The 11939-nt window shown below is 34.5% G+C and overlaps 2 pseudogenes; both read left to right on the forward strand.

The window, feature by feature from the left end:
• The first annotated feature begins 1166 nt into the window (after nt 1-1166).
• Nucleotides 1167-5399, forward strand: LOC113334655 (annotated as a pseudogene).
• Nucleotides 5400-5496: 97 nt separating this feature from the next.
• On the forward strand, nt 5497-11358 carry LOC113334656 (annotated as a pseudogene).
• The last annotated feature ends 581 nt before the right edge of the window (nt 11359-11939 follow it).

The following is an 11939-nucleotide window of genomic DNA, read 5'->3' on the forward strand; positions in this document are numbered from 1 at the left end:
TTTGAAATTTTTTTAATCGATAGAGAGTAACCGTTTTGATTTCATTTTGATTCTTTTGATTCATTCTTATATATTTTTCGGATTTATATAGACAGAAGGTCGATAACAATATCTAAATTTATTCTGATTTATATGTAGGGGTATGATTCGTGTCATGGTTATAATGACATAATCTTGACATGGTGGCACCTTTTTCTCAAAAACATCTAAACGACGATTAATTTGAATCTAATATTTTGGTGACATGTGTCTCCTATAAAACTCTACATTTACCAAAAATGAGAGTATTGAAATACGAAACTTTGGATTTTGGTCTTACGAAGGTCAAAAGAAACACACTTGTCTCAATCCGTAGGAGAATCCAAAACCAATTTCTACCGTTGATAAATCTCCACAATCCGTATGAGGAGGAATCCAACGTCCAAAGTTTTTTATACAAAAACCTAAATTTTTTTTCCTCTCACTTTCCTCTCTTCTCTGCTTTCCTTTCTCTTTCTCTTTCGGTCTGTTCTCTCCTCTCTAACTCCGCCTTAACCAAAACCCTCATAACAAATCCGTGTTCATAACCCTAAAAATCTTTGAATCCTTGCTAATCGTGAATCAAAAACCAATCCGAAATCGAAAAAAACCTCTAATTGAAACATTCATAACCCCAAAAATTTGATATTGTCCCTGAAATTAAAAAAAAAACTTTTTCTGTGATAATAATTGTTCTTCGATCTATTAGACAACGATTGAGGTATAATCCCGAGCTAATTTGTTGTTATTTTTGATGATCTTGTTTGATTTTGGTCTAAAATGGTTTGTTCCTTACTCTTTCTCAGGCAAAAGAAGAATTAATGAACAAGAAGAAGACTATTAGAGCTTCAAAAATGTATGGTTTCATGAACCCTAACGCTGTCTATCTTCTTTGTTGCAATAGATGTTCAATTTTTGTTTGTATTTGTTTTTTTCATCTCGATATTAAACTAGGGTTTTTCAATTTGGGGATTTTCTTAATCTGTTAGTGAAGATGATCATTGGCTTCCTAGATTTAAGTAAATACCAATCTGATATATATATATTCAAACTTATAGAATTTCAGTTTGTCTTTGAATAACCATTTTCATATGGTTTTGATGTTGTTTCTTGTTGATTTTTCCAGATAATTTATGAAATGCATACAGATGGAAGATCAAACCAGTAAGAGATTGAAGGATGCTTTCGTTGCAAAAGGCGTGCTTATTGTGAAGGAGAAAGTTAGGGTTTATGTTCAGAGTTTGGCGAAAGGAGGGATGTATAAGGAAGAATTGGAAGTTAAAAAGAAGAATGTGGTGAAGTGAAGAGTATGGCAACTGCTGTGAAGAAGGATGTTATTGTTGCTGTTGCTTCTGCGGCCGGGTCGGCTAGTGAGAAGAACAAGGAATGGAAGAAGGGGTTTAAGAAGATTGTTTTGAAAGAGAAGTATAATTGTAAGGCAAATAATTTGGTTGAGATTTTGATGGATGAGAACAGATGGAAGGGTTTTACTCAGAGTAATGCTAAGATAAGTAAGGAAGTTGGTGGGGAGTTTAGTTTGTTTGATGGGTCTATTACTGGGACTAATTTGGAACTTGAAGATGGGAAATTGATTGCTCAGAAATGGAGGTTTGGGAATTGGGCTGATGGGATTTACTCTGCGGTAATATACCACATTACTTTGAGTTTATTTTTTGTTATTGAATTGGATTGATTATGGATTTTTGGATATTGATTATTTGTTTGTTACAGGTGAGGGTTCATTTGATGAGCCTGAATTTGGAGTTACTGTGATCAATTTGGTGCATACTGAAGTTCCCGAGGAAGAAAGGATTGCTCTGGTTTATTCTTGTGAACTTAGCTATAGCATCAGCAACTCTGATGCTGGCTCTAGGTACAGAACATCTCTTAACATATTAGGGTAGAAGAAACGATACTTGCATTCATATACAAGTCTAAAATTGTCCCTCTTATTACCACTAAACCTTGTCGGCAGTAGCTGCAAGTAAAACTAGTTTATGAACAACCTTCACTTCAACTATTGTGTCCATTCCACCCCTTTGAAGGGTTTCAAACAATGCTAATTGCTCTGCTTGTAGTTTAGGTTGTCTCAGTTCATTCTTACGTCGTTTATGTTCTACGCGATTTGTAGTTTCTTTACCGTGTCACTAGTTCTGAACAGTTTGGGTGTTGTTACGCATTTTGCCAGGAAACGAGCTAAACAAAGACTTGTGCAACGAAAACATCTGATGAGAAGTGAGTATTTCTTCGTTCTGTATGCACTTGATAGGCTTGTGCTCTAGTTTTCTCAACCATATGCCTTAATATCGTAGTTCTTGTCTATAATCGTGACAACTTAAATACAACTTTTTGTTTGCTGTTAAATTTTTTGGTGTTTCCCTCCAGGTACTTAAAAGGTAACTGATAGAAGATGGTGAAACATTGAAGGTATACAACAATACTCTCTCTGACTTTAGATCTTAATGTTTTTGGGATTCTTCTCTACTATGATCATGTTGATGTATATTTGTCAAAGAGAATTTGAGTGAATTAAAGTTGAACGTATTCTTTTGTCTCTGTGCAGATGATTTTTGAAGGGGTTTATGCCTTGCACCAGATATTGGTAAATCACACTTATGGATAGCAGCAGCAATACCTGCCAACAACAATTTAGTTTAGATGTTGAAAGTCCTAATTGCAGCAGAAATCCAGGTATTGTTGGTGTTTGAGAGAATATATTGCAAATGAATGGGTAACTTTGGCCCGTCTCCTGGAGTTTATGGAGTTTGAGCAGGAATGAAACTTGACTAACTAATACTTTTGTGGAATGGAAACATATCTTGCTTTTATTTTGAGGATCAGACACTTTTTTGTGTTGTGAAAGCTTTTGAGTCGCTACTTTCTCATATGAAATCTGTAATTTGTGGAATTTTCCACAACTATTTTTACGTAACTGACTGTGCTCCTTGTATATAATGATCATGATTTACTAATATATAATTATATTTTCCAGTGTTCATTCCTTTTACCCTTATGATTTCAATGGATGAATGTAGATTAAAGAGTAGTTTTATGGGTAATGGTAAGTTGGTAACTATCAGGCCCGACGACCGGAAACTTTCAGGTCCGATTACCGGAAATGGTCAGGTCCGGCGATCAGAAAATGCCGGTTGTTACATATCAGACCGACACATGTCATTTGTTTAGTGGTTATTTTAATAGTAATAGAAAGAGTTAGCAATGTTTATAACATAATGTTTACATTACAAAGTAAATATGAAGTGTAAAATGTTCAATAGTTAGGATAAATATTGTAATGAAATGAAGGTGTTGGCCTATTTAGTTTCCCTAATGGATTAAAAGAGTTAGGCACAATTCTCACACATTATATAACTGCATTCCAGTAACTATTTATTTTAGTTAGGCAAATTAGATGTATTTTTTTGTAATGCTTTTTTGCTATGAGCAAATCTATAGGCATGGTTTCGAATCACTACACCAAATCAAGGTTTTACTAACAATGTGCTTTCTAACTAATTTTTTATGTAACACAAATGATCCATTATAATTCTAGTAACCCTTATAAAGAGTTAGCAAATTAACCAATAGTTACTACAATTAGGAATTAACTTATAAAAACTAAATAACTATTCCAAAGTGTGAGTTCATTAGTTATACAAAACTAACACATCTCTACTAAATAACTAATATCAATATTTCTACCCATAACTACATGTATCCTAAAATCAACCCCATCTTTATAACTTTACAATTTCATTTATAACACACTTTCACATATCTCACACATTGATTTTTTTTGAATAACTAGAAAATAAAATGAATTTCTAAGTTTCTTAAATCTCTTGCCTGGAACCGATTGATAATTCTAGAACCCTAAATAACTTAATTCCAAGAACCAATGGGTGCGGGAAGCAAAGTTTAGTTCCATTTTTTAACCAAAATTTCAGTCCAAGAGCCAATGGGTCCATCGTCCACGGTCCACACTCGATAGAACCAAAGCAATATTACTGGTGCCTGTACAAGAAAGAACAAATGGTCGAAAAAAACCTAATGAGAACTTTGGTTTGAAATCAGTTGAATCAAAGCCTGCGCTCCAGAAAAAAACCACTCTAAGCTTCCCTTTTGCAATCAATTGAAAGAAACAGACTCAATCTCGATCAATTTTCCCTATGGTTTCGATTCCCTTATTGATCTAATCCGTTTTACCATTGATTTTGTGTTATCTCTACGACCAGGGGCAATCGAAAGGTTCATTTTCTTCCTTTCTTTCGATCGTAGCTCTCGTGACATACTAAAACTCTCTGACCTAAATTGCGGTATGTATCTCAATTTCTTTTCTGTTTTCGTTTGAGATATGGGGTTTTTGATTACTTTGAAATTGGTTTGGTGCATGTTGAAACATGATTAAATTAGGTCCTTTTATAATGTGGGTTTGATTCCATCTATTTTTCTGTGGTAGTTTTTCTTAAGATCCGCTCAAAACTGTGATTGCTTAGATAGATTAATGTTAGAGAAAGTTGTTGAAGTCGTGATTCTTAAGCTATTTGGAAGATTTGAGTTGATCATGCAGTGGTTACTGAGGGGTAAAAGCTAATTTTAACTAGAAAGAAAAAAAAAATTCAAGCACAACCGTTTCAGGTGAATAATTAGATAACTAGGGTATACACAAAGAATGTTTTTAGTGTCCCATTAGACCATTATTTGTAATTATAATTCAGCCAGTACAATGTGCCGTAGTTGAAGCCATGTAGAGTGGATGATGTGAATATGGTGCAACATCAAAATATTAATTTATACTTAGACGTACAACTCTGTGTAATGAAGCCAATTGTAGTCGTGGTCGGTAATGAAGGATATCCTGCATTGTCTAGCAGTGGATCTAATTGTAATGCTTTTATCAGCATACATTTCATTCATATTAAATCTCATTATGCGTGCATGGGGATATCGGTTTTGGCCATGGAAAAAGATTCACATAGAGTATTACATTGCTTCTCATTTACATTTTCTGTTAAAGATACTTACCTAAAATCTCTTACAGGATCTTGTTGAAATCAATGTCTTCTGCGCTGCAAAGAAGGTCATTGATGCTCTTCAAAGCAGGGAGCTAGCTCTGGCTTTAGCTTGGTGCGCAGAGTACAAATCCAGATTGAATAAATCAAAGGTGCACATTATTTCTCTGATTTTTTGTTTGTCTTATGATATTTATCTAGGTGAAAAGGCCATCATATTTGTAGTGGATATTCTTGTATCCAGAATTTTGAACGATGTGCAATAGTTCTAAATGACTGTTGTTTGTGTAGGTCCATAGTTTCCTCAAGAATCCGTTTTTACTGTTCTGTAACATCCCTTCCGACCTCTGTGCTGACTGGTCGTTCTAGACTTTAAAGTGGGAATACTGGATAAAAATTACAGCATCTTAGTTTGCTTAAGGTTAGTTAAGAGGCTAGTTTGGGTGTAAGTTTGGTTGAGGTTAGTATGGGGTCTGCACATTTACTTGTTGCATCTGAAAATGTGGCAAGCTTGCTTGGTGTCAGCATGGGTTCTCTTTATCAATTGAGGTGGGTTATTAAAAAAAATTTAAAATCTCAATGAGTTTAAGGTTTCTTATCATAAGGGTTTTTATTATAAGAAAAGACCATAGTGGCCAATAGATATTGTTCGAGGATGTTAATGCTTGGGATTTTAAATTGGAAAGGGAGTTGTTCTTTAGAAACCCTTGCAAAGCCATTTATGATGTCAGGTGTCATGGTTTGTTTTTATTCTTCTGTAGGTTCTTTTCGTTGTTTCCAAATATACTATAGAACACCTTTAAGAAGCTTTCAGTCCTGAACATAATCGAATGAATCATGTCACACTGTACTTTGCCTTCTTTACTGATTCCAGACTTGCAACTCTGTTCCACTTCTTGTCTCGCAGCTCGATTTGATTTCCGTCATTTATATTTATCACTTGTACAGGCAAGCATTAACATATGTACAGCAGTACCTGTGTAATGCTGGAATCCTTTTGTGCAGGCAACCATCAACTCTGTTTTCATTTCTCTCTGGTTGTTACTGGAAATTATCTTCAAGTTCCTAGTTACCAAACTTCACACTAATTTTTGAATGTTCTCGATTCCAGAGCAGTCATTGTTTATTTGCAGGAAGTTATAGGAAATATAAAGTTGCTGGTAATGATGATTGTAAGTCCATGCCAATTGGCGTAATTTGGACATAGTTTTATTTTGACATCTTATGGGTTTTAGGTGCAACTGGATCAAGTTGGTTGTAGTTGGAAATGAAATGCTAAACGAGAAAAGACAAAATTTGTACATGGAATGAATGATACATGGTTTTGTAAAATGAATGATAAATTTTGAAACAAATTTATGTATGCCAAGCTGATGAAGTTATTCCCTGAAATTGTTCGAAACCTCTGTGACCAGGACGTGCTAGCAGAAGATATGAATCTTCATTGGTTCCGCTAAGGGTTAAACCCCAAGGGAAGGTGAGCAGTTCAGATATCACTTGCTAGAAAACTCATAAGGTTTGTTTGAACTGTTTGTATCTGGATATGCATGTACAAGTCACAGGTATGTCTACAATTATTGGTCTTAGTCTCAGTTTGGAATAACACAGTATGTCTACAAGTATTGCTCCATTTATCAACTTTCTGCAACCTCTATCTGTATAACTTTGTTTAAAATCCTGAAAAATGTTGAAACCCACATCCAGAATATAAGCAGAACTAGTGGTGCGATGGTAGCACGTCCGACTTCACGTCGGAAGATGCGTGTTCGAATCACGTCTAGTTCATATTTACATATTTAAACGACTGTTCAATTTCTATCTAATGTCATAGTCTCTTTCCTTATAAGTTCAGTATCGAAAATTTGATCTTTATTCTTATCCAAGGCAATCTTTGATCTTTATTCTTATCCAAGGAAATCTTTAGTTCGTTGTAGGTTAAAAATGCATGTTTGAGTGAGTGTTTATTTTCTGATGTTAGAATTTTTTAAATTTCTGATTTATTTATGGGGACTCGGGCTTCAATCACAAGTGATTGTGATCAAATATGTCTTACAAGTGTCTTAGATAGTTAATCAAATTCCAAACATATCATAGAAAATAGATTGAGTGCATCTGAAAATATTCGACAGGATGGTGTGTATAACGGGTAAAATCTATGTTCAACTCTTAGGAGATATTCTCTAGTCGAATCGGTACTTGCTACTGGAAATTACTTTGGATTTCGGATTTCGGTGTGTATAACGGGTATGTGTACCAACCCAATTCGTGAACTCAGACCACCAAGGTATGCGTATAGGGAACGTGTACCTCAAGGCAGTTTCTGGGTATGCATACCACTGATCTGAAACCAATATGCGTACTGGGTATGCGTACCACAAAAGGCCAATTCACGAACAAATTTGTGAACATAGGAATTTCTATGAACTGAACTCGTGTAAATCTGTGACTGAAGATCTACATCGTAATTCTAAATCCTCCCATGAAAATTAAGATCTACTTCATGATCTTCATCAATTTTGATTTAATGTGGCGTCTCGTTCGTAGTAAGTTCATTAGTTTGATGTCAAGTCAATAATATATCCTCTGTCGAAAGTTCAATCTCCAATGTCATAATCTCGATCAGTTTATTCTCGAAACTCGAATTTTCGATCAACCCATTCTCGGAACTCAGAATGTTGAACAATCTACCAAGATAATCCTCAGTTTGCTGCATGTTAAAATTACAATCTTCAAACGAGCGTTCAATCGATATAATCTTTAGTACATTGTAAGTCAAAATTATTATCTTCATACGAGTGTTCAATCTAATGTCAATCTTTATTCGTTATAATTCATTTTCAGAAGATTGATTTTTGTTCGTCAAATTTCACAAGTACAAAATCTGAAATTCTAATTAGAATTTAAATTGACTCCCTGATCACATTCTTCGGAATTTTTACCAAGTCAAATGTCGATAATTATATCAGCAGCAAAAAATTTGGTTTAGAAGGAAAAAACATTTACTAAGTTGAGGAAGAGGATTTTCCGGGACAATCTTCAGTTCATTTACTAAGTTGAGGAAGATGAAATTTTTTTTTACTAAGTTGAAAAAAAAACCTCTTCTACTGAGTTGAAATCTTCACCTGGCTCTAAACCTACAGATGTTTCTCAGATTACCCTTAATGACCTCTTCCACCAAGTATAGAATCTTCACTGGATCTATAAACTGACAAGTGTTTTTCATATTATCCTTAATGACCTCCTCTACTAAATCAGAATCCTAAATCTACCGATATTGTTCATATTATCCTTACTGACCTCTTCGACTAAGTCGGAATCTTCATTGAAGCTCTAAATCTACTAATATATGTTATATTATCCTAAATAATCTCTTCTTCCACTAACTCAGAATCTTCATCAGAATCATAAACCTACCAATATTGTACATATAATCTTCAATGTCATCTCCTACTATGTCAGAATATACACCTGAGCACTAAACCTACCAATGTTTGTCAGATTTCTTATTGACCTCTTCCACTTATAAGTCTGAATCTTTAACGAAACCCTTAATCTATCATCATTAAGTTTTGAAATTTTGTTTAATCGATAGAGAGTAACCCTTTTGATTTCATTTTGATTCTTTTGATTCATTCTTATATATTTTTCGGATTTATATAGTCAGAAGGTCGATAACAATATCTAAATTTATTCTGATTTATATGTAGGGGTATGATTCGTATCATGGTTATAATGACATAATCTTGACAAGGTGGCACCTTTTTCTCAAAAACATCAAACGACTATTAATTTGAATCTAATATTTTGGTGACATGTGTCCCCTATAAAACTCTACATTGCTACCAAAAATGAGAGTATTTCGAAATACGAAACTTTGGATTTTGGTCTTACGAAGGTCAAAATAAACACACTTGTGTTCTCAAGAAACACACTTGTCTCAATCCGTAGGAGAATCCAAAACCAATTGTCTACCGTTGATAAATCTCCAAAATCCGTATGAGGAGGAATCCAACGTCCAAATTTTTTATACAAAAACCTAAACTTTTTTTCTCCTCTCACTTTCCTCTTTCTCTGCTTTCCTTTCTCTTTATCGGTCTGTTCTGTCCTCTCTAACTCCGCCTTAACCAAAACCCTCATAACAAATCCGTGTTCATAACCCTAAAAATCTTTGAATCCTTGTTAATCCGTGAATCAAAAAACAATCCGAAATCGAAAAAAATCCTCTAATTGAAACATTCATAACCCCAAAAATTTGATATTGTCCCTGAAATTAAAAAAAAAAACATTTTCTGTGATAATAATTGTTCTTCGATCTATTAGACAACGATTGAGGTATAACCCCGAGCTTAATTTGTTGTTATTTTTGATGATCTTGTTTGATTTTGGTCTAAAATGGTTTGTTCCTTACTCTTTCTCAGGCAAAAGAAGAATTAATGAACAAGAAGAAGACTATTGGAGCTTCAAAAATGTATAGTTTCATGAACCGTAACGCTGTCTATCTTCTTTGTTGCAATAGATGTTCAATTTTTGTTTGTATTTTTTTTTTCATCTCGATATTAAACTAGGGTTTTTCAATTTGGGATTTTCTTACTCTGTTAGTGAAGATGATCATTGGCTTCCTAGATTTAAGTAAATACCGGTCTGATAAATCTATTAAAACTTATAGAATTTCTGTTTGTCTTTGAATAACCATTTTCATATGGTTTTGATGTTGTTTCTTGTTGATTTTTCCAGATAATTGATGAAATGCATACAGATGGAAGATCAAACTAGTAAGAGATTGAAGGATGCTTTCGTTGCAAAAGGCGTGCTTATTGTGAAGGAGAAAGTTAGGGTTTATGTTCAGAGTATGGCGAAAGGAGGGCTGTAGAAGGAAGAATTGGAAGTTAAAAAGAAGAATGTGGTGAAGTGAAGAGTATGGCAACTGCTGTGAAGAAGGATGTTATTGTTGCTGTTGCTGCTGCGGCCGGGTCGGCTAGTGAGAAGAAGAAGGAATGTAAGAAGGGGTTCAAGAAGATTATTTTGAAAGAGAAGTATAATTGTAGGGCAAATAATTTGGTTGATATTTTGATGGATGAGAATAGATGTAAGGGTTTTACTCAGAGTAATGTTAAGATAAGTAAGGAAGTTGGTGGGGAGTTTAGTTTGTTTGATGGGTCTATTACTGGGACTAATTTGGAACTTGAAGATGGGAAATTGATTGCTTAGAAATGGAGGTTTGGGAATTGGGATGATGGGATTTACTCTGCGGTAATATATCGCGTTACTTTGAGTTTATTTTTTGTTATTGAATTGGATTGATTATGGATTTTTGGATATTGATTATTTGTTTGTTGCAGGTGAGGGTTCATTTGATGAGCCTGAATTTGGAGTTACTGTGATCAATTTGGTGCATACTGAAGTTCCTGAGGAAGACAGGATTGCTCTGGTTTATTCTTGTGAACTTAGCTATAGCATAAGCAACTCTGATGCTGGCTCTAGGTACATAACATATCTTAACATATTAGGGTAGAAGAAACGATACTTGCATTCATATACAAGTCTAAAATTTTCCCTCTTATTACCACTAAACCTTGTCGGCAGTAGCTGCATGTACAACTGCTAGTTTATGAACAACCTTAACTTCAACTATTGTGCCCATTCCACCCCTTTGAAGGGTTTCAAACAATGCTAATTGCTCTGCTTGTAGTTTAGGTTGTCCTCAGTTCATTCTTACGTCGTTTATGTTCTACGCGATTTGTAGTTTCTTTACTCGTGTCACTAGTTCTGAACAGTTTGGGTGTTGGTTACACAGATTTTGCCAGGAAACGAGCTAAACAAAGACTTGTGCAACGAAAACATATGATGAGAAGTGAGTATTTCTTCGTTCTGTATGCACTTGATAGGATTGTGCTCTTGTTTTCTCAACCATATGCCTTAATATCAGTAGTTCTTGTCTATAATCGTGACAACTTAAATTCAACTTTTTGTTTGCTGTTAAATTTTTTGGTGTTTCCCTCCAGGTACTTAAAAGGTAACTGATAGAAGATGGTGAAACATTGAAGGTATACAACAATACTCTCTCTGACTTTAAATCTTAATGTTTTTGGGATTCTTCTCTACTATGATCATGTTGATGTATATTTGTCAAAGAGAATTTGAGTGAATTAAAGTTGAACGTATTTCTTTTGTCTCTGTGCAGATGATTTTTGAAGGGGTTTATGCCTTGCACCTAGATATTGGTAAATCACACTTCTGGATAGCAGCAGCAATACCTGCCAACAACAATTTAGTTCTAGATGTTGAAAGTCCTAATTGCAGCAGAAATCCAGGTCTTGTTGGTGTTTGAGAGAATATATTGCAAATGAATGGGTAGCTTTGGCCCGTCTCCTGGAGTTTATGGACTTTGAGCAGGAATGAAAACTTTACTAACTACTTTTGTGGAGTGGAAACATATCTTTCTTTTATTTTGAGGATCAGACACTTTTTTGTGTTGTGAAAGCTTCTTGAGTCGCTACTTTCTCATATGAAATCTGTAATTTGTGGAATTTTGCACAACTATTTTTACGTAACTGACTGTGCTCCTTGTATATAATGATCATGATTTACTAATATATAATTATATATTTCCAGTGTTCATTCCTTTTACCCTTATGATTTCAATGGATGAATTGTAGTTTAAAGAGTAGTTTTATGGGTACTGGTAACTATCAGGCCCGACGACCGGAAACTTTCAGTTCCGGGACCGGAAACTTTCAGGTCCGATTACCGGAAATGGTCAGGTCCGGCGATCAGAAAAGTGCCGGTTATTACATATCAGACCGACACATGTCATTTGTTTAGTGGTCATTTTAATAGTAATAGAAAGAGTTAGCAATGTTTATAACATAATGCTTACATTACAAAGTAAATATGAAGTGTAAAATGTTC

This window comes from Papaver somniferum, unplaced genomic scaffold, assembly GCF_003573695.1.
Source record: "Papaver somniferum cultivar HN1 unplaced genomic scaffold, ASM357369v1 unplaced-scaffold_137, whole genome shotgun sequence".
NCBI classification, from domain to species: Eukaryota; Viridiplantae; Streptophyta; class Magnoliopsida; order Ranunculales; family Papaveraceae; genus Papaver; species Papaver somniferum.